Source organism: Pongo abelii, chromosome 22 (assembly GCF_028885655.2).
Source record: "Pongo abelii isolate AG06213 chromosome 22, NHGRI_mPonAbe1-v2.0_pri, whole genome shotgun sequence".
NCBI classification, from domain to species: Eukaryota; Metazoa; Chordata; class Mammalia; order Primates; family Hominidae; genus Pongo; species Pongo abelii.
In genome coordinates, this window is record NC_072007.2 from 29056509 (window position 1) to 29081713 (window position 25205).

At 34.5% G+C, this 25205-nt stretch overlaps 1 pseudogene; it reads left to right on the forward strand.

Moving 5' to 3' along the window:
* Positions 1-3429: 3429 nt before the first annotated feature.
* Positions 3430-5361, forward strand: LOC129052380 (sodium- and chloride-dependent taurine transporter-like; annotated as a pseudogene).
* The last annotated feature ends 19844 nt before the right edge of the window (positions 5362-25205 follow it).

Here is a 25205-nt window from a genome sequence, read left to right on the forward strand (position 1 = left end):
TTTGTAAAAGCATTTCACTTAATTAGAAAGCATTATAAAATATATGTTCAAGCATTATTAAAGGAAATCCATTTCTGGATAAATAAGAATTTAGTGAAATTGAATAGTATTCACATATACTGCCTGCTTGTTTCTGCTTTATTATTTTCTAACAAATAGAATCCACGTAAAAATGTTGTATCTTAATTAAATATTTGAAGGTCAATGTTCAACTTATTTTTACTTTTACCAAACAGTACCTTTTACATATGACTATGTAATTAAGTATTTTTCTGAAATTGTCAGAGAGAGAAGTACTGTGAGTAAAAGTGTAACTTCTGTGACCACGAAATAAATTTTGTTTTATGACAGTTTTTATTGAATATGACTACAGCTAATGAAGCATTCATAAAATTATAGGTTTGGGAAAGACCTTGAGAGTGCAATTAGTCTATCTCCTTTCCTGATCGCTTTAAGACACTTTATTATTCCATTTCATTCTGAGAACTACAGAGAAGACAATTTTATAAAATCTTTCTGTGATAATAAATTTCAAGTCTTAAAGAAATGTGACAGTTCTCTTTTTTCAGAGGTCTGCTGCTTTGAACTATGTTTTATATTTTAAAAGTGGCTGAAGATAATAATTTGTACCTACGAAAGCAGAATTTTCTTTTTTCCCTATATTTACCTTTTACTTTTTTATTTATGATGAAAATACACATTCAAAAGGTAATCCTCCTCTTGAATATTTTTTCTCCTTTCATCTTAGTACCAGTAATGTCATCTCTTAAGTGATTCTTCTACCATTAAATAGACAATTTCATTGTTTTTAATGTCAGACTCTTTTGCAATTTTTAGCTGGAATAGATGTTGATTCAAATTATTACTATAAGTTTCAAGGCCTTTTCACAGAATGATGTGTTAGAGGCAGCATCATAAGAAAAACGTAGAGGATCCACGAGTTGATGCATAAGAACAAGCAGTTATATAATCCATAGTGTTCATAGAAAGCAGAGTGCCTTTAATGATCCGGAAAAAGTCTGTAATTGTTAATACTAGTACCTCATATTCCAAGGCACAACCTGACACAGAAGAGACTCATAGATTTTTTTTTTCTTTTAAGAGACAGGGTCTTGCTCCAACACCCAGGCTACAGTGCAGCAGCATGATCATAGTTCACTGCAATCCCGAACTCCTGGGCTCAAGCAATCCTCCCACTTCAGCCTACTGAGTATCTGGAACTACAGGTGTGTGCCACCATGCCCAGATAATACTTTTTGTAGATACGGGGTCTCCACTTGTGTTGCCTAGGTAGGTCTTGAACTCCTGGCCAAAAGTTATCTTCTGGACTTGGCTTCCAAAAGTTCTGGAATTGCAGGCATGAGGCACCATGCTCGGCCAGGAACTCAGAATTGATTGGTGTCCATGTCTATAATTTTTGGCAAAACTGAAATCCAGAGATGAAGTACCTCTATTCAAAAGCGGGTACAAAGCAAAAACACATACATTTCTCCCTATATGCAAAAAATAATAATAAAACTCCATTGTGACTTTCTTATCACTCTTAAAACTGAAGTTTCTAATATATACTTTACTCGAAACCCTATCTACATTTCTATTTTGTTCTCAGTTCTTTGCTACTCTGTGCCCATATTTCATCAATGATTATGTGCTGGCATTATTTTCATTTTATCACTTTGAGAACATGAACTTAGGTTTATCTTTTAATTTTAATGTTTAATTTACAAGCCATGAAAAAAGTACTTCTAGTTACGATTATAAAGAAAAATGAGAAAAGTAGGTAGCATGGATTTTTATACAAATTGTTTTTAACCTTTTTTAAAATAATTACCAGGCTCAAAGTGTGCTGGTAAACTCTTTGGTATCCATCTCAGGAAAAAGAATTCATCGTAGCTGGATCACAAAGACTGTATCTAGTTTTACTCTCTTGGTTGAATCAAAGAACAAGTCAAAAAATTGTTCAGAACACGACATTTTGATGTTATTAATTCAACAATAAAGTAAGAGTTTTACGAACTGCTGAAAGCTAGGAACATTTGTGTTTCCTGACCAGAGAGTAAAGATAAAGTTAGAAATTATGTAGCCTTCTGTAAAGGTTGCTTGGTTCATAAAGGCTAAAAAGACGAGGTGCTCTTAGAAGAAGTAGAAATTCTTCAAGGGAAACTGAGCTCTCTGTAAAGCAAGCAAAGGACAAATTCCTATGGAATCATTGTGTAAGAAACGAAAGATTAGAACAAGAAATTTCAAAAGTATTACTTAACTGACTGAAGAGTAATGTAGCGACAACACAATATTCCATCATAAAAATTTCTTCAGAGGCCTATATTAATGCAGCCCATTAAAACTTGGAATTCTTGGATAATGTATATTTCAAATATTCCCTGATTGTCTGGTAGTTAGGATTAGGCACTCTCCATATATATTTTTTCTTATCTTGTAAAAATAAATATAAAACTCATAACAGACAAAGAGAAAGTTGGAAAGAAGTTGATAAAATTCATTTCCAAAGAAAAAATGAAAATAATATGACATTTAAAAAAATCTAAAATACATTATACTTAACAACAATAGATAGAATCACGAAAGAGTCTTATTTGGGAGGCTTTTAAATTAAGGCTAATTTAAATTTTAATAAGACAAGTGTTATTGGCAATCTGAGGTGTATAAATTTGTTAATTTCTATCATTAATTCTATTATTACCCTTCTCAAATTAATTCAGAGCTTAAAAATCATGTTACTATCTATGTAGTTACCTTTCCCTTTATTCTTCTAAGGCTGCATTGAGTATATCAGAGAAAAGAATACCAAGGAATATTAATTACTTATCTAGTTCTGTAGAATTTATTTAAAATTATAGAGCTTAAAACATAGTTATAAATCCTAATATATTACTATTTCAGACATAAATTGTATTGGTGCTATCATAATAAAAAAGTCATATGGTATGAGATGTTAAAAATAATTGTTCATATTTGAAATAGAAGCCCTATATTTTAAAATGTTACATAGACAAGAATACCATTCTAAATCCTTATATTTGTTTTCACTGATAGATTATTCTTAGCTCCTTAGAGAGGTCATGGCCCCCAGGCATTTAATTTGTGGTTGAGAGATATTAATCTTTAACATTTTCACTGTAAGCTGCATAACAATAAATTCATTTCCACAAAGGAATAATTAGTGCAAACCTGGGCAAAATACCATCCAAAGTAGCTATTAATGCTAATTTCTACATCTCATTATTTATTTTTGTGTGTTTTCTTAGGGAAGGGAAAAAATTATGTAAACACAGACAGATCCCTTCCTTTTTTGTATCATTATTCAGGCATGTGTCAAAAACCTTTCTACCACCACATTCTGGCTGTGCAACTTTTATTAAGTCGCTTAACGTCTCTGAGCCTTTGTTCCTCATCTCCATGTGGGAAAGCGAAGAGATGGCCACCAAGGAGTAGCTGCAGTGTCTGAAAGATTTCCACAAGGACATCCTGAAGCCCTCGCAGGGGAAGGGCCAGAGTGCGGTCTGAGGACAAGGCCGAGGGAAAACCTCCGCAGAGGCAGAAGTGGTCTAGTCTAGCAAGATCGACTTGGTGATCTCCGTGACTGGCGGCTTCGTGGGCCTGGTCCAACGTCTGGCGCTTCCCATACCTCTGATACAATAATGGTAAGGTGAATTTCTCATACTTTCCTGTTTGGAGCGGCCTGCCTGTGTTTTTCTTGGAGATCATCACAGGCCAGTACACCTCTGAAGGGGGCATCACATACTGGGAAAAGATCTGGCACTTGTTCTCTGCCATCGGCTCTGCCTCTGTCGTAATTGTGCCCTTCCCGAACGTCCACTACATCGTCATCCTGGCCTGGGCTACATACTACCTGTTCCAGTCCTTCCAGAAGAAGCTGCCCAGGGCGCACTGCAACCACAGCTGGAACACGCCGCCCTGCATGGAGGACACCATGCGCACGAACGAGAGTGTCTGGATCACCATCAGCTCCACCAACCTTACCTCCCCTGTCATTGAGTTCTAGGGGCGCAACGTGCTGAGCTTGTCCCCTGGAATCGACCATCCGGGCTCTTTGAAATGGGACCTCTCTCTCTGTCTTCTCTTTGTCTGGCTAGCCTGTTTCTTCTGCATCTAGAAGGACGTCAGGTCCACCGGGAAGGTCGTCTACTTCACAGCCACGTTCCAGTTCGCCATGCTCCTGATGCAGCTGGTCCGAGGGCTGATGCTGCCCGGCATGGGTGCCGGCATCAATTTTTCTCTGTATCCAGACCTCACCTGCCTCGAGGGCCCACAGGTGTGGATTGACGCTACGACCCAGATATTCTACTCCTAGGCCATCTGCCTGGGGGCCATGACCTCTCTACGGAGCTACAACAAGTACAAGTACAACTCGTACAGGGACTGCATGCTGCAGGGATGCCTGAACAGTGGTACCAGTTTTGTGTCTGGCTTTGCATTTTTTTCCATCCTGGACTTCTGGCACGAAAGCAAGGGGTGGACATTGCTGATGTGTCTGAGTTAGGCCTGGCCTGGTCTTCATTGCCTACCCCAAAGCTGTGACAATGATGCCGCTGCCCACGTTTTCGGTCCCTTTGTTGTTGTTGTTGTGCTTCTCTTGCTTGGACTGGATGACCAGTTTGTTGAAGTCGAAGGGCAGATCACGTCCTTGGTTGATCTTTACCCATCCTTCCTAAGGAAAGGTTATCTCCGGGAAATCTGCACCGCCTTGGTGTGTAGCATCAGCTACCTGCTGGGGCTGACAATGGTAACGGAGGTTGGCGTCTATGTCTTTGACTGCTATGCAGCTAGCGGTGTATGCCTTTTGGGGGCTGCATTCTTTGCCTGTATAGTTATTGCCTGGATATATGGTGTTGATAATGTTTATGACAGTATTGAGAACATGATCGGCTATCGGGCCGGGTCCTGGATGAAGTACAGCTGGGCTGTGATCACTCCATTTCTCTGTGTTGGATGTTTTATCTTCTCGATCGTCAAGTACATACCCCCTGACTTAACAACGAAACCTACGTGTACCCCAACTGGGCCATCGGGCTGGGCTGGAGCCTGGCCCTTTCCTCCAGGATGTGGGTTCCCTTGGTCGTCGTCATCCGCCTCTGCCAGACCGAGGGACTGTTCCTAGTGAGAGTCAAGTAACTGCTGACCCTGAGGGAACCCAACCGCAGGGTTGTGGGGCGCGAGGGAGCCACACCCTGCAGCTCTGGCTCCATCTTGAGCGGCGCTCTCATGAAACCGACCCACATCATTGGGGGTAGGAAATGCTTTCTTTAAACTATTATTCTCTGGGTTCTTGTTTCTCTGCTTCATTGTTTTAGAGTTTACCTTTCATATTAAAGTATTTACCCAAGTATGTGGGGACTTTTTATTTCTTTTCTTTGCAAGAATTATTTCTTTAATTACACTATTTGTAACAGAAAATTTGAAACATACACAAAAGTAAAGGTACTATTATGATCAGTATGTATTCAGTATTTTGGTCAATCTTTCTTAATATAATTTTCTATATCTATATATAGATATATAGGTACATTATTTTGCTAGATTATTTGAAAGCAAATCTTACATAGCTTGCCTTTTCACCCAACAGTAATTTGGTATGCTTCATTAACTTTAATATTTTGATTTTATGTTACCACCATGTCTTTAATAACTCAACAATATTCATTACATTTTAATAATATCTTATATCCAGCCAAAATTTAAATGTTTCTTATTGTTCTAAATGTTATTTTAATTTTGCTTGCTTGAATTAGGATGCAAAGTTCACACATTGCATATTTGTTTACTTATTTTTAAAGAGGGAGTCATAATTTGGTACTCCTATGTCATAAATAAAATGTTAATAGGAGTAATTGAGTTACTAGTTTTCAATATTGGCAATTTGATAATTATATTTCTTTTAAAGTCATATAACTATGGTTGGATACATTGAGGGAGTTCATTTTCTCCTACCCATTAGTGTGTGTATGGCTCTCTTTAGCAACATATCCAAAAAATTGCAATCACCCTTCTGCTTAAACAATTCCAGGGACAAGAATTTCACCATTTCCAAAGTAGTCAATCACAGTATTTGATATGTTGAATCATTAGACTTTGTTCTCATGTGGAAAAAACATAATTCGACATGGAATACATTGTTACTCTTCAATGATATATAGGATTATATATACTGATTCTATCAATTCTACATGAAATATGACATATTATTTTTTAAATATGCAGACTTTATGTTTTAGAGCAGTTTTATGTATCACCTTACTCCGCTCTTCCAGCACGCACTGACATAGTATATTTGTTACAATTGATGAATCAATATTGGTACATTGTTGTAAAAGCCCATACTTTTCATTGGGGTTCACTCTTTGTGTTGTACATTCTATGGGTTTCGACAAATGTACAGTTGCATGTATCCATTATAACATTGTCATTAAGTATAGTTTCAATGCCTTAAAATCCCTGTCAATTGCCTGTTCATCCCTCCCTCCCTTTAATAAAATCCCTGGAAACCACTGATGTTTGAATGTCTTTTATGCTTTGCCTTTTCCAAAATATCAAGTAGTTGAAATCACACAGTATGTTTTATTTTCAGATTGGCTTTTTTGTTTACTTAGCATGGAAGGTGCCTCTGTGCCTTTCAATGGCTTAATAGCTCCTTTTTATCACTGAAAAATATTTTATTGTGTGGATAAAACAAAGTTTTTTATCCATTTACCTGTTGAAGAACATCTTGGTTCTGTCTAATTTGGGGCAATTAAGAAAAAGTAGCTATAAGCATTTGTATGTAGGTTTTTAGCTGGTCATAATTTTTCAACTTATCTGGATAAGTACCAACGAAGACACTTGCTGGATCATATTGGTGAGAACTTTGTATGAAGTTTTTTGTGAGCTTTGTATGAATCTGCCAAACTAACTTCCAAGGTGGTTGTACAAGTTTGCATTCCTACCAGAAAAGAAAAGGAAACAAAACAAAACAAAAACAAAAAACAAAGAAAAATACCCGAGTGTTTGCTCCACATGCCATGTCTTGTCAAAATTTGATGTTGAGAGTGTTTTGGAGTTTAGGCATTCTAATGTGTAATAGTATCTCGTTGGTTTAATTTGTATTTTCCATATGTATGACATATGATACAGAGTAACTTCTCATATGCTTATTTTTCATCTGTATCTTTTTTGATGAGGTGTCTGTTCTGATTATTTTCCAGATTTTTAATTGAATTGTTTGTATTTTTATTGCCATTGTTGTTGAGTTTCAAGAGTTATTTGTCTATTTTGGATATCAGTCCTTTATCTGGTACATGTTTTGCAAAGATTTTTCTCCCATTCTGTGATTTGGTTTTTCATTCTCTCAACAGTATCTTTCACAGAGTAGAAAATTTTATTTTTAATGTAGTCCAAATTTACATTTTTTTCCCTTTTGTGGATGGTGCTTTTGTGGTTGCATCAAAAAACATTTGCCAAAACCAAAGTCACTTAGATTTTCTCCTATGTTATCTTATAGCAGTTTTATTTTTTTTAAATTCTACATATAGATTCATGAACCATTTTGGGTTAACTTTTATGAAAATCATAATTTTTGTCTTTTGCTTCATTTATTTGTATGTATAAGTTTGATTTTTCTTGTGCCATTTGTTGAAAAGGCTATCCTCTCTCTTTTCATTTGCCTTTCTCTCTTTTGTAAAAGATTACTTATTTATATTTTTATGGGTCTATTTTGGGGCTCCCTATTCTGTTCCTCTGAAGTATATGCCCAGTTTCTTCACCAGTGCCACACGGTTTTGATTACAATTGCTGTATAATAAGTCTTGAAATAGGGTAATGTCAGTCATCCAACTTTGCTCTTTTTCATTGATATTGTATTTTCTATTCTGAGGTTTTTGCCTTTCCATTGCAACTCATTTCTCTCTTTTTTTTTGGTAGATATTTTAACATTTAATGATATTAGTTGTATTAATTGTTGTACTTATCATCCATGGAATATTTTATTATATTTTATTATTTCCATAGGTTATTGGGGGAACAAGTTGTGTTTGGCTTATGAGTAAGTTTGTAAGTGGTGATTTGTGAGATTTTGGTGCCTCCATCACCTGAGCAGTATACACTGTACCCTAGTTGTATGTAGTCTTCTATCCCTTGCCGCCTTCCCTCCCTTTCCTCCTGAGTACCCAAAGTCCATTGTGTCTTTTTTTTTTTTTCTTTTGAGACAGAGTTTCCCTCTTGTTACCCAAACTGGAGTGCAATGGCACCATCTTGGATCACCTCAACCTTTGTCCTCCGGGTTCAAATGATTCTCCTGCCTCAGCCTCCTGAGTGGCTGGGATTACAGGCACGCACCACCACGGCTGGCTAATTTTGTATTTTTAGTAGAGATGGTGTCTTTCCATGTTGGTCAGGCTGGTCTTGAACTCCCGACCTCAGGTGATCCACCCGCCTTGTCCTCCCAAAGTGCTGGGATTACTGGCATGAGCTATGGCACCCAGCCTATTGTGTCATTGTTATGCCATTGCATCCTCATAGCTTAGCTCCCATGTATGAGTGAGAACATATGATATTTGGTTTTCCACTCCTGAGTTACTTCACTTAGAATAATAGTCTCCAATTTCATCCAGGTCACTGAGAATGTCATTAATTGATTTCTTTTTCTGGCTGAGTAGTATTCTATCGAATATATATACCACAGTTTCTTTATGCACTCATTGATTGTTGGGCATTTGGGTTGGCTCTGTTTTTGCAATTGTGAATTGTGCTGCTATATACATGCACATGCAAGTATCTTTTTCATATAGTGACTTCTTTTCCTCTGAGTAGATACCCATTAGTGGGATTGCTGGATCAAATGGTAGTTTTACTTTTAGTCCTTTAAGCAATCTCTCCACACTGTTTTCCACAGTGGTTATTTGGTTACATTCCCATTAGCAGTGCAGAAGTGTTCCCTATTCACCTGATCCACGCCAGCATCTAGTATTTTTTTATTTTTTTGATTATGGCCATGCTAACGGAAGTAAGGTGATATCATATTGTGCTTTTGATTTGTGTTTCCCTGATCATTAGTGATTTTGCACATTTTTTCATATGTTTGTTGGCCATTTGTATATCCTCTTTTGAGAATTGTCTATTCATGTCCTTAGCCCACTTTTTGATGGGATCGTTTGCCTTTTTCTTGTTGATTTGTTTGAGTTCATTGTAGAATCTGGATATTAGTCCTCTGTCAGGTGTATAGATTGTAAAGATTTTTTCCCATTCTGTGGGTTGTCTGTTTACTCTGCTGACTGTCCCTTTTCCCATTCAAAAGTTTCTAGCAACAGCAGTTAAAAAAGACAAAGCGGAACATTATATAATGATAAAAGGACTAGTCCAACAAGAAAATATCACAATCCTAACCATACATGCACCTAACGCTGGAGCTCCTAGATTTGTAAAACAATTACTAACAGATCTAAGAAATGAGATAGACAGCAACACAGTAATAGCAGGGGACTTCAATACTCCACTGACAGCACTAGGCAGGTCATTAAGACAGAAACTCAACAAAGAACAATGGATTTAAACTACACCCTGGAACAAATGGACTTAACAGATATATACAGAGCATTTCATCCAATAACCGCAGAATATACATTCTTTTCAACAGCGTATGGCACTTTCTCTAAGATAGGCCATGTGACAGGCCATAAAACAAGCCTCAATAAATTTAATAAAACTGAAATTATACCAAGCACTCTCTCAGACCACAGTGTAATAAAGCTGGAAATCAACTCCAAAAGGAACCTTTGAAACTATGTAAATACATGGAAATTAAATAACCTGCTCCTGAATGATCATTGGGTCAAAAATGAAATCAATATAGAAATTAAAAAATTATTTGAACTTAATGACAACAGTGACACAACCTATGAAAACCTCTGGAACACAGCAAAAATGGCGCTAAGAGGAAAGTTTATAGCCCTAAACACCTACATAAAAAAGTGTGAAAGAGCATAAACAGACTCTCTAAAGTCACACCTCAAGGAACTAGAGAAACAAGAACAAACCAAATCCAGCAGAAGAAAGGAAATAACCAAGATGAGAGCAGAACTAAATAAAATTGAAACAAAAAATACAAAAGATAAATGAAACAAAAAGCTGGTTCTTTGAAAAGATAAATAAAATTGGTAGAACATTAGCAAGATTAACCAAGAAAAAAAGAAGGAAAATCCAAATAAGCTCAATAAGAAATGAAACAGAGATATTACAACTGACGCCACAGAAATACAAAACATCATTCCAGGCTACTATGAACACCTTTATGCACATAAACTGAAAACCTAGAAGAGATAAATAAATTCCTGGAAAGATACAACCCTCCTAGCTTATATCATGAGAAACTAGATACCTTGAACAGACCAATAATAAGAAGCGAGACTGAAATGGTAATTAAAAAATTACCAAGACGAAAAAGTCCAGGACCAGATGGATTCACAGCAGAATTCTATCAGACATTCAAGGAAGAGTTAGTACCAATTCTATTGATACTATTCCACAAGATAGAGAAAGAGGGAACCCTCCCTAAATCATCCTATGAAGCCAGTATCATCCTAATACCAAAACCAGGAAAGGACATAACCAACAACAACAACAACAACAAAATACTACAGGCTAATATTCGTGATAAACATAGATCCTAAAATCCTTAGCAAAATACTAGCTAATCAAATCCAACAACATAAAAGACAATCCACCATGATAAAGTGGGTTCCATAGCAGGGATGCAAGGATGGTTTAACATATGCAAGTCAGTAAATGTGATACACCACATAAAGAGAATTAAAAACAAACATCATATGATTATTTCATAGATGCAGAAAAAAAATTCCACAAAATCCAGCATCCCTTTTTGATTAAAACTCTCAGTAAAATCAGAATACAAGGGAGATACCTTAATGTAATAAAAGCCATCTATGACAAACTCACAGCCAACAAAATACTGGATGGGGAAAAGTAGAAAGCATTCCCTCTGAGAACTGGAAAAAGGGAAGAATGCCCATGGTATGGGGTAAATGGTAAGATTTACCCCAAACTCACCGGTAATAGTATGATCTTGGTAGAATCAGAAACACTTATTACATCATGCATTATATACATTAATCAGTAGAGTGTAAGATGCACATTTTTTCTGTATTTTTGGAATATCAATTGCGACATCATGAACTATCATAAACTAGCACATACATTTTTTTCTCATATAGGTTCAGTGATGATTACTAAGTAGATATAAGAATTTGGTTATTAGTAGCTCTTCTGAGCAAATTTGTTAGGAATAGATCCTTAATTTCCATCTTCAAGCATAATCATCTTATCAATGGCAAAACAACAACAGTGAAACTGACTTTATGAAGTTGGAATCTAGGTTCCAGCCAACTGAAGACCACAACCAATTCCACCCTACTCTGCTCCATTTAGCACAAATACAATACATCGAGTCCTGTAGAACTGTATGAAAAAAATGAGTAGTTTTGGAGCAGCCTGCCTCTGTACCTACCTACCTTAGCAAATAGTAGTAAATTACCACAGATTCATTATCAATGGTAGTAAATGGATCCACAGATCCATTTCCATTAATCACATTCTCCCCACTGATTTGCTTTACAAAGGCTAAGAGAAGGTGGAGTCTTTGCCATTTGCAGAGATTGAGGGACTAGTACATAAGTGATTATTCATTTTTTGCCTTATTACTATTGTAGACAGAAAGACAGTAGTGCTTTACAAATTTAGTAGATTGAAAACTTGTTAGGTAAAAATCCAGTTAATTGTACACTAAATTAACACAGGTAATTAAAACTCAGATGATGTCCTTTTTTTGAAGTCCTCCTGCCTTTTGCTATCCTAGTTGTTGTCTTCTGTGTCCTTAGCTTTTTGTTCATGCACTTACTGTTACTTACATTACATTGTATGATAATTTATCTTCCTATATAGCTTTCCCTTTCACTAGACATTTAATTCCTCTAAAATATCAATATATCACAACCTAGTACATAAAAAGTAACCAGGGCGTATTGACCAGTTTTGAGAGAATGAATAAATATGTATGCTAAGGATGACATCTCCAGTTCTAATCATTAACATTATCATTTTTCTTCAGTTGTGGGCTATTTATATGCATCAATGTGGCCAACTTCTTAATTATATGTCTGATTGCTTTGGGGGATAAATGCTTTTTGTGTCCCTAATTTTACATATTTGGACCTCCAAGGGGGTAATAATGGCATAAACTCTATTATTGTGTCACAGATAACTGGTGTTCATGTTATATTTTCTAGAGGAGACTTCTAAGAGAAGGTATACATATATACCTTCATATATATATATGCTTTTGAAATACACTCATATATGCTTTTGAAATCACTTAATGAAGAGAGAACACATTTATTATGAGAATTTTCCAAAACTAATAATTTGTGAGAGATAATGGTTGCAAGCATGTACATATACTACAAGTATTTGCAAGAATCTGAAATTTTGAATTTCTTAGTATCAGCTCCTCATCACAAAGTAAGATGAATATATAAGCATATTCTGTGTCTTACCGAAATGTGTGCCAATTGTACGTAAGGTACAAAAACAGTTCTTGTGCATGGCTATATTTCCTAATGTTAATTATCTGTGAGAATCTCAATAGTAAAAGTGTCTATTTTAAGACCATCAATATATAAAGAAAAACAAAAAGAAACAAAGAAAAGAAAAGTAAGATACAGAAGCCATCCTTGTTATTTGAAAGAAGAAACAGAAATAAATCAACACCAAATAGTTCATACGCCGTAATATTAAGGCAAGTTGGGACTTGAATTTAAGTAGACAAATATAGTGTATTTCACTGTTCCTGGAAAAAGAGAAACAGAATATGATCTACATCTACTGCTTGCCATATGCCTCCACATTTCCCCTGATTTTTCAATAGTAAGCTAAATCTAATAAGAAGAGCACAAAGAGGCAAATGACAAAGGTGAGCTAAAGCATTTGACAGCGTTTAAACAACATAATACAGGCTGTATTTACATTTGCCTTTGTGAAGATAAAAGGATGTTGTACTGGAAAAACATTCTAATTTTAGTAACTACCTCTATAAAACTGCAAGCAAATAATTTGCAAACAGCAGATAGTTCCATGATTTGCTCTAGGAGCAACTGTGTCTTAAGCAACTGATTTCCTTTTTGGTTTTCCCTTAGCTTGAGAATCTTAATTGTTACAACTGTATGGGGAGTTTGGCCCTCAGTAGTTAAGATCATATTCATGCTTTTTTAGTTTTCTCTCTCTTAACACACTAAAGTTGACCATTAAAGTGTAGACAGCATGTGAGTTACAAGCCCTTTGAATGTATAACTTAATCCAAGTATTGTGTTCTTATAATTTTGGAGTATAATAAATGACTTCATATGCTCTATACTTCATAAATAAATGTACCTGACTACTGCACGTCTCCACCTAGGCTAAAGGGAAAATTGTATATTCCTTTCTTATTCATAACATATAATACAACATCATAAAATGTGACATAATGAAATCATAATAATAGTCTTAGTATAAAAACATAGACATTAAATGCCTCCTCAGCATTTTAGTTATTGCTATTTTCATTATTAGAATATTTAAAATTTAGCCATTTCTCAAACTAATCTGCAGCTTTATATATATATATATCTATCTACAGTTCCTTGATAATTTTATCCATCTTTGAACTTCACCATTTCATATACATATATGCCAAAATTATGTATATACCTATATGTACATATATGCTATATAATTATATATAATTTAACAAAAATATAATTATGAAGTTTGAAATAAGAAGAGGCTAATATATCTTAAAATAAGTGGGATCATCAGATAGATACATCTACAGATATTCACATAAGCAAAATATCTTTCATAGCTATTCCAAGACAGTTATTATGTTGTACAGCTTGGATGTAGAAGTGTGTGGCACAAAATAAAAATAAATTATGAGATAGGATACATATTTCATTATAAGGATAATAATTTTATTGTAAACTTGCTAATATGTATTATACTATAGCAATTACCTAAATGTACATGTACATCATTAAAATATCTATGACATTTTAAGCATTTCTATTAAATAACATTCCGAAGTTAGAGTTAATGAGTAATTTACACTAATCCTATAAATATAGAATAAATAGTAGTACATATTAATAAGAGGATATAATCAATATTGTTCTCTAGATTTGAATAATAAAATATGAACATAAGATTGTCTTCCAGTGAAACATTCAAACTTGTCTCTGCCTCTCCTCCAGGAATTTCATGTGTCTCCTTTCTTATGAATACTCAAGATTTTTAAAGACTAAGCTATACACTGCCATCTCCTTAATATCATATACTGATAGTAGAGAGTAAATTTATTTGGATCCTGATTCGCCGTATTCACTGAAGTTGAATGCACATACATCCATTTAGCCAATCGTTCTACTTATAGATGGATTTTGTCTGTTCATTTTTTTTCTTATATTTTTTCCTAACCTTTAAAACAAGTTTTTGGATTGCAAGCTACTTTTGGATGATTCTTATTAGGACCCATTAATATAAACACCATTTATATTAATAACATAGCACATCAACTAACAGATAATGAGAACTGAATAAACGTAATTCTTTTTTATTCTGGGCCTAAACATTGTTTAAATAAGCAGGGAAAAACTAAAGTTGATTTTTTAAAAATAATTATTTGGTTTTACTGTTATGATGATTTTCCACATGGGGTAGGCTGGTATTTAGCTCCTACTCAGGATTGGTCTTCTTTGGGCAAGTTTTCACATTAGTTTATCACTTTTGTAATCACTGTTTATGCACAAAGTTGCAACAATATTATGGTTGTCTCTTCAGAGTGAGAATTTTGATAAAGTCTAATAAAAACCCATAGTTCCTCTGAGATTTTCAGAAAATCCACTATGATATTCCCTTTATGCCTGCTGGTTCTGGATAGTGTATTTGACTTAGTATGGCCCCAACACAGACTATTATGAGACTTTTTTTTGTTGCTTGCGGAAAAAGCTCTTTTATGTGCACGATGATCAGTATGTATATGAGCCCAAGACTGTTGAAGAAAATTTGCTAAAGTAAGAAATAAAGGAAAGATGAAGGATGCAGAGCTCAGAGATCTGGAGAAAAAGAAAAGCCCTGGGTTCTTATTAAATAATATAACTGAAGCCTGGCCAGTCTATTGACTTTTAATTTTATTGACTTCATAAATTCTCTTTTTAATTTTAGTCAGTTTTATATTTTTTAAAACAATCATGCCTCCTTAATTGTGAAGTCTGATCCATGTTATATAATGTGTCAAATATCCCAAAATATGGAAAATATGAATATACATCCTCCAAACTTCTGAGTTACTGCTACAATTCCCATTTTTTTTTTAATGTGAGTAAACTCATCCTTGGAGTAGTTATATGAATTTTCTCAAAGTAGTTGTTCACTGTTGAATACCAAATTTGACACAAAACAGTCTCATTCCAGTCTTATATAATTTTAATTTTTATAAGAGAGACAACCTCATGAAAAACACCAATACACACTTTTTGGATTATGACACTGAAATAATCCCTACCATTCTGAACTCTGTAATCTCCCTCACTTATTAATTTGTCTATTTCTTGGCCAATTTTAGACAATATTCTTTCTTCATAAAATGATTTCATATCAGTTAGACCTAGATCCTGCTCATTTTCCAAAAATTTTCTTTATTTTTATTTTGTTTTGTTGGTCCAGCTACATCAATTTTTCATTCAAAAATACATGTAGACAAAATTGTAACTAAAAGGTCATCAATTTTAATGACTAATTTGGCAAAAATTGATATCATACAAAAATTGCCTCAAGCTCCAGAGTCTGCACTGGATTGAGAATTAGTCTTAGCCAAGGACACTGCTAGAGAAGAGATGGGTGAATGGGCACTGAGATGATGGTTAAGGCCCAAAGCACACTGTTCTTGCCTTACTGCCAGGGGGATATTGACAAGCTTGACAAGAACAAGTTCACGGACAAAGAGAGAAGGCAGTGGTGAAGGCAGCAGTGGCTGCTACATCAATAAAGCTCTTGGCTTATTATTAGTCGGCCAGCTGTTAAACTATTTTGTTTCAACGCTAAACTGATGATCTATACCCTACTTTTTGATGCCAGGGATGGAACTTTGCAAACTGTCTTTCTTCTTTGCCAGCTGGCTTCACCTTAGGTTATGCTAATAGAGAACAATGGAGAGAGTTTGGAGGGACAGGAGGCAGGAGGAGGGACAGGAACTTTCTCCTTCCTGTCTGCATTCTCCTCTTGTCAGTGGCTCTTCAGAAGCACTCTTCACTCTGGCAGTGGCAGTGGCTTTATTATCTAGCTTATTTTGGTCTTTTCAATATCAGCCTTACTACTCCCCTTCAGAAGTCTGGACTGTACCTGTCAGCTCAGAAGTAAGACTCCCAGATGCATGGGACACTCTACACTGCTGAGATGCAGCCATATCTTTGACAAACGTGCCCAGGTGTTATTGATATGATTCTTATTTCTTGATAACATTTTCCATCAAGTTCTAATTTTATTTCTAGTTAAAACATACACACACATACATACATGCATGCATAATACATACAGGTGATCTTCAAATATGTCATTTTGTTCAGTGTCATCTCATTATAATGTTGAGGAGAAAAAAAGTTGATTCCCAGCTGGAGCTACAGTGTGTGTGGAGTTTGCATGTTCTTCCCATGTCTGCAGGTTTGCTCTGAGTATTCTGGCTTCCTCCCACTTTCCAAAGATGTGCATATTAAGTTCATTGGAGTGTGTACATTGTGCAATAACAATGTAGGATGAGTGAGTGTGGGTGTGGGTGTGAGAGCACCTGCCATGGGATGGAGTTCTTACCTGCACTGGTTACTGCCTTGCATCCTGAGCTGTCCAGATAGGCTCTGGTCACCTGTGACCTTGAGCTCGAATAAATGGATAAATCATGATCTTAATTTGTATTTATCTGTCTTAAATGTATGTACAGGTTACATTCATTTTAATGTTTAATATTAGTAGTGTTTTGTTATCTATTTAGAAGTGTATAGATGTTTTTGTGACTACAAATATGCCATGGGAACTTAGCCCATGATTATATCAATTAGCCTATGAAAAAAATTGTTTTGTTATATGCTGTTTGGCTTAAAATCAAAGTTCTGGTATCTATTGTAGAGGTTGTGAGGATTTACTATATATATATGTAAATATAATATATTTGTATATGTATTATATAATATATACTAAATATATTATTTAATATAAACTATATGATATATAATAAAATTATAAAATATATTATATTTCATATAATTTTAATTGTAATATATAATTATATGAAATATAATTATAATTAAATATGACATGTGTAAATATTATATATTATATACTTCTAATAATAATTATGTAATATAAAATATATTGTATATATCAATACAATATATTTTATATATGTGTGCACATATTAATACATGTATTAGTCCATTCAGACTGCCACAACAAAATAGTTTAGATTGGGAAGCTCAGATATTACGGAAACGTATTTCTCACGGTTCTCAAGGCTAGAAAATCTTAGACAAGTTGCTGGCAGATTTAGTGTCTGGTGAGGGCCTTCTTGCTTCATAGATAGAGGTCTTCTCACTATAACCTCACATGGCAGAAGGGACAAATGAGTTCCCTTGGGGCTCTTTATGAGGACTCCATATCCATGACCTAATCTTTTCCCCAAAAGCCTTCACTCCAAAGACCATCACCTTCGGGGTTAAGATTTTAACATATGAATTTTGAGGAGAAAGAAGTATTCAGAATATTCAAGTAACATATTTATGTATAAATTCAAATAAACATCATGTGCGCACACAAAATATATATATAAACATATATAAATATATGTATAAACATATATGTTTATATATTTTTATATATAAATAAATATATAAACATATATATTTATGGATATAGTGTGTTCATAATATTTATTTGAATTTATATATAAATATACAATTTATTCACATTTGAACATTTATATTTGTTCATAGTATTTATTTGAATAATACTTGAATTCAATTATTTTTATATGTGTACATATATATATAGTGTGTGTTCATAATATTTATTTGAATGTTTTTCATGCTGTTTAGACCCTCTATTATATTTGAACTAAGGTTAAGAATCAATGTTTTTCAGTTTAATTTGTAGCTATAGTACATTAACATATAGCCCACAAGAATTTTGAACCATAGAAGAACTTAATATGTTTTCAGAATCTTTCATGGGTAAGACAAATAATATGACAGAAATGAGAAAATGCAGCCACAGGAAATTTTCTTACACATTGTATTCCAAAGCATGAAGAACATTTTTAATGATGACATAGGTTATCCAGAGAATGGCCAGAAGAAAATTCAAACTACAAGAGTAACATCCACTTACTAGCCTTCTATTTTAGAAATGATATTACTATATAAACCAGTGCCAAGCAAAATAGAATTATATATATTTTATTAGGTACAATTGTGTTAGTTTTATTTAGCCTTTCCAACATAAAGGAAATTAATGCAATAATTTGAATAAGTTTCAGTCATTTTTCAACCTAAGGAATAATACAATAAATACAATTAAAGTTCTTGAAGGGGTAGAGTTATTTTATGAATGGAACTTATATGTATCATTGTAGACAAATAAATTAAGCTAATGATCTAGCATTGGACTGATGAGGGGAATTATACACAATACTCAAGGGTGTAGAATTAATATGCAGAGTTGCTGTCTACCTGAAATGTCTAAGAGGTAGGATTAGTGTCTCTTTTATATTCCCCATAGCAGTCTTACATGTATAAAACAAAGCAATGACTTCCTCTATCACACCAGCTGTATGTACCCCTTGATATTATAAAAGAGATTGGCTTATCATCTAAGGCCCTTTCATGATTAATGAAAGAGGGAAAGAAAATGAGCAAATGATTTAAAAATAAAACAGTGGTTTAAGGTAAAAGTAAAATTTTACATCAGGAAAAAGGGAATGAATTGTCCCAGGGGAATGAAATACCAATGATTTCTCCCACTATCCTGAGTATTAAATTCATAAAGACTTACACTGCTGGTCAGGTGATATGCTAGTTGCTCAATGGTTTTACTCTCACTGGTTACCATCTTCAGAAGACACATGGGTATGACAAGGATAAATATGGATTCATACACACAGGCACTGATAAAACTTCAGAGTTTATTGAACATAATAATTCAGCAGCACAACTCTGTCAACAATTACATCCAAAAAGACACAAGTAATTTTGTTCAGGCTATCAAGACGTGAAGAGAATGCAAGGAAAAAAAAAAGAAAAACAGAAGTTTCCAACAAACCACACACACATACACACACACACACACACACACAACATTCTAGCATCAAAAGCTTTGAACTAGAACTAGGCAGCAATTTCCTGATTAATGGGCTGTGTAATGAAAGAGATGCTTGAGCATGACCTTTTCCAATCTATATAATATGAACTGTAGTCACTGAGGTGCCCCACGGAAGTGTTTTCAGGGCAAAATGTTTTCAGAAAAAAAAAGTCTTCTCTATGAAAGAACTAGACTATTGTCTCTGTAATTTTTAAGAGCTACTATACCAGTTCATTTTAAATATTATGTATTTTTAAATAAGTACTAAAAATATGCTATGTTGTTTAAACTTAAAAAACCATAAACTTTATTTTTAAAAGTTTAAGTTACAAAAAAAGGAAAAATATATGGGAAGAAATGTTTGAATTGCAAATTTACATGTTCTTACTTTTTTCAGTACAGAATCAATTGTGTTTTACTTTTCTTAAGATGTAGATAGAAGGGGATGTTGACTGACATACAATAGCAGGTAATCAGAGATATCCAGAAAATTTTATCAATAACAAAAATTTTGACAATAAGACTTTTTTTCCAACAAAACTAGTGAGAGTAATTTTACATTTATAGGTAATTTCCAACTCCTCCATCATCAATTACCTGTATTGCACCTAACAGCATGGTCTTCCCAATGCTTCCCAATACCACCTACAGGCACAAGAAACAGACTTAAAAAGGACATTAAGAAATTGATATGATTAGAAATCATTCTTATTTTAAAGTTTTTTTCCCTTAATTCTTTTGTATCAGAAAAAAAAAGCAAGTCTTTGTCATCCATTGGCTAGAAGCCTTCAAAATTTTGAAAGCAAATACAATTTCTAAGAATGCCAGGAGAAAATAAGGCTTTGAATCTATAGAGTAAATAAGAAAGCACCACAGCCTACTTTCTGGAAGTGTGTTCTAGGCTGAATTGCATCCTCCAAATACTGAGATTCAAATCCCAAGTAACTCATAATGTGACCTTGTTTTGAAATAGGGCCATTGTACATGTAATTGTCAAGTCCATTAGTGTTAGATTTCAGCCCATGTGACTAGTGTCCTTATAAATACAATGTTTATAGAGCGAATGCCTCATGAACACAAAGCAGAAATCAGGGTAACGTGGATTTTTTTTTTTTGACAGTCTTGCTCTGTCGCCCAGGCTGGAGTGCAGTGGCACGATCTCAGCTTACTGCAGCCTCTGCCTCCTGGGTTCCAGAGATTCTCCTGCCTCAGCCTCCTGGGTAGCTGGGATTACAGGCGCACACCACCATATCCTGCTAATTTCTGTATTTTTAGTAGTGATGGAGTTTCACCATGTTGACCAGGCTGGTCTCAAACTTCTGACCTCAGGTGATCAGGCCACCTCGGCCTCCCAAAGTTCTGGAATTACAGGCGTGAGCCACTGTGCCTTGCCAGGGTGATGTGTTTAAAAGCCAAGGAATGCCAAACTGCCAGCATATCAGAAAAAGCAAAGAGGAAGAACTGGAACAGATTTTTTCCTAGTGCCTTTAAACAGAGGATGGCCCTGCCAATATCTTGACCTCAGTCTTCCAGCCTCCAGAACTGTGAAACAATACACTTCTCTTGCTTAGGCCAGTAAATTTATCGTACTTTGTCACAGCATCCCTAGGCAACCAATACAAAGTGTGATGTCATGGAGGTCACCTGCCTCTGCTGAGTGTAGGCAGCAAGGGTTCTCTTTTGATGGCGCTGAAACACACACAACCTTCATGCCAATCATATTCAGTATCCTGTGGGGCAAGAAAGCGAAGCGATCTTAACACAGTAAGACTAAATTTAATATTCCATACCCATTAGATTAGATTTGATTAGAAACGATGTAAAAATAACTAAGTATAAAAAACAAATTCAAAGCATAAGTAGGAATTAAATCAGTAATATTAAATTAGTCTACTTAACAGAAAAAATGAACATAGTGTAGTAACATAAATGAAACAGTATAGTAACATAGATGAAACAGTATAGTAACATAAATGAAACATAGTATGGTAACATAAATAAAACATAGTGTAGTAACATAAATGAAGCATAGTATAGTAACAATTTGGACCTCAAGTTATGTTATTAGCTAAAGAGGATTTATTTCTTTTTAATTTTAAATGTGTGATGTTTAATGACAATAAAAATAACAATAAAATTAATAGAAATTGTGTTTGTATTCAAAATCCAGCCAGCCACTTAATCACAAAACCAACTCCTCTCCTGTTACAAATTGTTTTTGACACTGGTTTTCCATCATATAGTAAAACATAAACTGAAAGTTTTGTATTTATTTTTAAATAAATATAAGGCTGTTTTTAATTTATTTATTAATGTGGCATATAAACTGTTTTTTAAAAAAGATTAAATTACATAGCAAATATTGGAAATGGCTTGCTCTTGTTTAATAGAGCTCAGAGTATTTTGCAAAATTAAAGTGTTGAATAACCCCATGTTCTGGGATTGTATTACAGTTTGAGAGAAGACAGCATCTTCAATCTGCTGTGGCGTGGAAAGTGCTGCAGTTCCACCTGGGGACGTTAATTCACACATATGTCAGCATTGTCAATTAATGCTGACATTTGGTAACATGATTATAAATACGATTTACATATTCTATCATTTTTTCATTGTTATCAATAGCTTATTATTCAAATTGTTATTTTCTTGTTTTTAAGATAGGAAGACTCATAGTAGTAGATATTTCAGAAAAAAAAATAAGACCGTATTATACACACTCATTGATCTAATTGATTTTTCTTTCAGAAATGCAAAAATGTGAAAAAATGTACATATTAGAAATAAAATGTGGCAATAAGAAAAGAAACTGTGTCTTTTCATGATAGTTTTTTTTTTTTTATTACACATTAAGAAAAATCAAATAGGAAAAGCTTGAGGAAAATCTCCAAGATAAATACTTGGTGAACTATTTCTCTCTCCTTGGTCCCCACCACGTATTCTTTAATTTTATTTACTTTTTTTCCTCCAGTCAAACTCCCGCTGTGAGGCAACAAATAAACTGTAAGACTATGAGGAAAGTGCTATGGAATATGGTTTGTTGGTCCCCGCCAAAACTCATGTTGAAAATCAGTCCCAATGTGATAATGTTAGTTAGTGGGGCCTAGTGGGAGATTTGTAAGTAAAGGAGGCTGATCCCTCATGAATGACTTGATGCTGTTCTTGCAGTAGTCAATGAGTTCTCCTGTTGCGAGACTGGATTATCTTGGGAATGGATGAGTTCCTGTGATAGCGTGCTGTTCTACAGCCAGGACATCCTTCAGGTTTTTCCCTCTTCACTCATCTGCTTCTTTTCTGACCTTCTTTCTCGTCCAGTGATGCAGCATGAAAGTCCTCGCCAAAACCCAGGGTCATGCCCTTGATCTTCTCAGCCTGCGGAACTGCGAGCTAAATAAACCTCTTTTATTTATAAATTACCCAGTCTCAGACATTCTTTCATAGCAACACAAAACAGACTAAGACAGGAAGCAAACACAATTGTATTTTTTTTAAGTAACAGTAAAGTATTTGGAGTCTTAACAAGAAACTGTGGAATACTTACTCTCCTTCTTTTGAGATCCTAGATCACTTTTATCATTTAAGGTGGGGAACAAGTAGCTCCACTTTGTTTCACTTGGTTTTCAAATTCTCTGTGTGTGTGTGTGTGTGTGTGTGTGTGTTTACATCAGGGAAGATATAAAAAACCAATAGTCACTCTCAATGACTCAGAATTATGCAGGCAATATTATTGTGAGTTTCATTCTAATATTAACCTATTACCAAAGGAACACAGATTTATCTATCTTATTTGGAAGTGAAGGTAAAAATATTTTCTACAAATACGTGTCTATATATTTACATGGCATCATACTATCTCAGTCAATATTATTATTATTATCATCATCATCATTATTATTTTTACATTAAGGTTCACTTTTGATGTTGTACATATTCTGTGGGTTTGGACAAATGTATAATGACATGTATCTGTCATTATATTGTTATACAGAGTATTTTCAGTGCTCTAAAATTTCTTTGTACTCTGCCTAATTATTCCTTCTTCCCCCTCACCTCCTGGTACTCACTGTTCTTTTTACCACAGTTTTGACTTTTCCATAATGTCATATCTTTGGAATCATAAGTATGAAACCTTTTCAGATTGGCTTCCTTCAGTAAGTAACATGCATGTAAGTTTCCTCCATGTTTTTTCATTGCTTGATAGCTCATTTAATTTTAGTGCTGAATAATATTTCATTATTGACCCATCGTGCCACAGTTTATCCATTCACGTATTGAAGGACATCTTGATTGCTTATAAGTTTCTGCAATCATGAATAAAGCTGCTAGAGACATCCATGTGCAGGATTTTAGGTGGACATACATTTTTAACTCCTTTGGATAAATACCAAGGTACAATCATATGGTAAGAGTGTATTTAGTTTTATAAGGAACTTCCAAACTCTCTTCCAAAGTGGCTATAACGTTTCACATTTTTCCAGCAAAGAACAATTGTTCTTTCTGTTCTACATCCTCACTAGCATTTAGTGTTGTCACTGTCTTGGATATGGACCATTCTAATAAACATGGAGTGGTATCTCATTGTTGTTTTAGTGCGCATTTCTCCAATGGTGTAAAATGTTGAGCATCTTTTCATATGCTTATTTACCACCTGTATATCTTTGGTGAGGAATATTTTTAACTAGGAAATATATTTACTTCATTTAATCCAAAAATGTATTAAAGGATCTTGGGTAGTTTATTTCTAAGAGGGACAAATTATTATCATAGAGGAGTACATGTGTGTTCTCTCTGTGTCATTAAGGACACCAAATATGGGGTTTTGTGTCCAGTGCTTCTATCACTACCACTCCTGGGTCTCCACCTCACCTCACTTCATGAAAGTATTCGATTACAAATAACCCTGGGTTATTTGACTTTCTGCTGAATTGGAATTTTTAGTGGAAACTTCCAAATGACAGCTCCTAGATCACATGCCTAGCTCCTAGATGTGAAAGAGTCTACAACAGGTAATTATGCCTTCCATGTTGGGAAATAAGAATGGAAATTTGAGACACATTCAGATTTCAAAATGACATTAAAAAGAAAATAGGCTTCCACAAGCATCTGCTGTCTATCCCTTTATATGTGCATAACTAGCTATGTCCTACTTCCAATGACCAGGCCTTTTGGTTGTTGATTTCATACTGTTCAGGTCTCTGTCAAGTATTATTTGTGATTGACTTGTCTTTTGACTCTACTATTGTGGATGTTTCTGGTGCTTCAGTCTTTTAGTTTTTATTGGACAGGTCTTGCAAAAGGCTATGCAGTGGTGACATCAGCTTCCACTCAGTTTTGTAGGGTTTCCCAGACAGTGACTTTGAAGGAAAGATTGACACAATATCACATACAAAATATTATCCCGAAAATCCTGAAGTAATAGTGGAATTATGTTTTAGTTTATAGAATTACGGAATGTGGGTTCTTGTCCTCAAACAGTCTAACTCTAAAAGAAACAACATAATATATTAGACTGATAAAAATGAACAGACTCTATACAAAAATGATGGGCTATTTTAGTAAAGACATTCTTTTGTAGATTTTTATAGTTTATAATTTGTACTTTTGTAGATAATTTCATTATCTGTATTTGCACCTATTTAACATGACACTTTAAAATTACTAAATACTCACCAAAACAGGAAGTGTATCTGTGCAGTAGATTTTAAGGTCTCTTGTAGGACATTCTTTCTTGAGTAAATAGATTCTGA